The sequence below is a fragment of the Papilio machaon genome, chromosome W (genome assembly GCF_912999745.1).
Source record: "Papilio machaon chromosome W, ilPapMach1.1, whole genome shotgun sequence".
In the NCBI taxonomy this organism is placed as follows: Eukaryota; Metazoa; Arthropoda; class Insecta; order Lepidoptera; family Papilionidae; genus Papilio; species Papilio machaon.
Genome location: NC_060015.1, coordinates 9,787,831 through 9,790,330, shown reverse-complemented (window position 1 = coordinate 9,790,330; position 2,500 = coordinate 9,787,831). Strand labels below are relative to the sequence as shown.

The 2,500-nt window shown below is 58.0% G+C and overlaps 1 pseudogene; it reads right to left on the bottom strand.

The window, feature by feature from the left end:
• LOC123723433 overlaps positions 1–2,500 on the bottom strand; it is a 7,991-nt pseudogene that overhangs the window by 3,545 nt on the left and 1,946 nt on the right.

Here is a 2,500-nt window from a genome sequence, read left to right as displayed (position 1 = left end):
GGGAACTTGGCGCCACTCTTCCGGGCGGATACCGTCCGGACCAGGCGCCGTCTGCCAATCGAAGCAGGAGGCCTTCAACTCATCAGAGGTGAAGGGCCTCCACAGCGCGGAGTAATCACGCTCGCCCCCGTCCCGCTCTGCACGCCGCAGGGCGCGCAGAGCTCCCGGTGTGGGCCCAGTCGCATCGGACACACGCTCTAGAACTGGTCTCCAGTAGGATTCCAGTTGTTCGAGCGTGTGCCCCACACGCCTGTGCGCTCCATCAATCACTTCGGCTGCTGCCCGACTTTTGGACTTACGATAGAGTTCCTGGACTCTCGCGTACTCTATTCTCCTCCGTTTCCGGCTGGACAGTCTAGCAGAGGCATTGTTGGTGTCATAGTCAAGGTTAATATTGATGCGGAAGCGCTTCGCGCTTTTGGCGCCCAGCCCATAGCGCGCTTTCCTCGCCGCGGCCACCGATAGGAGGTCCTCGATGAGTCGAGACGCGCATGGTGTACCTGGGATGCCAGGATTCACGGCAGGCGGCGTTCTGGTTGGCGATGCTTGCGGCTGGACGGATGACTCGGCACTCTCAGTTTCCATAACCGGCTGTAACGAATCCCTGCTCTGTCTACCGCCCCAGGAAGGTGGTCTGAACTCATCCCGGCACCTTTGTACCAGGCTCCGATAGTCCCCACCCCGACGTTTTCCTTTGATTGCTTCGAGGGTCCTGTCGAACCCCGTCAAGCAATTGAGCAGGTCTACATTCGTACAGCGGCCGGTCTCCTCGAGCAACCTTGCCTCCGTACGCGCCATCAAAAGCACCTCCTCTTCGCGCCACCTACGCTTCACCGACGCGGGAGCAGCTTCCGCATTCATCTCTAACGGGTGGGCACGACGTTTGTGAACTCCCAAACCCGTTTTGGTGCTGAACTTGCGTTCACACACCGGACACGTCCAATCGACCACCGGTCCCGAGGCCGAGGCCCCGGTTCGAGTGGCCGGAGAATGGGCCAAGCTCCCCGACTCCTGTGGGAGGTCGGGGTGACCAGATAAAATTTCTCTTATACTGTTCATTGCTTGAATAAAGTACCCATTGACGGTCGGGGTGCAAGCCCTTCCGCCGGGAGCGCCCGTCGCTTTCGTTCGTCCCAACCGAAGCAAGCGACTAGACTTAGGTCGGCCACCACACGACAAAAGCCGATTCGGTGAGACCCTTTGAGACTATTCGAGGTTTGACCCTCGAACCTCGCACGGGTTCCGTCCCCTAGACAAGGAACGTTGCGCATACCGAATCCGAAGACCCAGCAAACCCGCTCACAAGCCGGACCACCCCGCCCTCCCACTCACCCAAGCGCCAGAACGGCGCCCAAGTGTCGGTATTAACGGGTCGGAGTGATGGAAATCACGCGTTTCGCCCCGCGAATTAAAGGAATGTACCAACGGGACTTCGAACCCCGCATCAGCCAACTCCAGGGTCACTGCTTTAGGTACTTCCCCTCCTCCCGTATTAGTCATGAGCAGCGTCGCCGCGTGCAGGCTAGGGGTAGGAGTTGAATCTCGAGTGCCAGCGTACTAAAGCAGTACTGCACACCCGAGATCCCCTTGATGGCAAGTTGTGTTCGCGTATTGAATTGACTGGACAAAATGGCTGGCTATTGACCAGTCAACCCATCCACGCAGTTACAACCTGCCAGGAGCTTCCAGTCGCACCTCTACCCGTTAGGGCCTTAAGAGAGTCATAGTTACTCCCGCCGTTTACCCGCGCTTGCTTGAATTTCTTCACGTTGACATTCAGAGCACTGGGCAGAAATCACATTGCGTCAACACCCGCTAGGGCCATCGCAATGCTTTGTTTTAATTAGACAGTCGGATTCCCCTTGTCCGTGCCAGTTCTGAGCTGACCGTTGAACGGCGGTCGTACAGGAGCGCGCCGATCGCGCACGAAGCGAAACCGACGCGACCTTACGGCTAGGAAGATCCGCGGAAGGCCGGAACGCGGGTCCGGATTCAGCCCACACGCCCCGAGGGACGCACGAGCATCGACCAGGCCCGGCACCGGCCGCATCCGCTTCCCGTCCAAACCCGACACGCCCCGGTCCTCAGAGCCAATCCTTATTCCGAAGTTACGGATCCAATTTGCCGACTTCCCTTACCTACATTATTCTATCGACTAGAGGCTGTTCACCTTGGAGACCTGCTGCGGATATGGGTACGAACCGGCGCGACATCTCCACGTACATCCCTCACCTGAATTTTCAAGGTCCGCAGAGAGTATCCGGACACCGCCGCAAATGCGGTGCTCTTCGCGTTCCGAACCATATCTCCCTTCTATAGGATTCCATGGAACTCGAACGCTCAGGCAGAAAAGAAAACTCTTCCCGGACCCCTCGGCGGCGTCTTCAGGCCACTTTGGGTTACCCCGTCGAACACTCGCTGTTTATAAGCGAGGGAACGATTATTGAAACGGTTCCGCTGCCGGGTTCCGGAATAGGAACCGGATTCCCTTTCGCTCAAA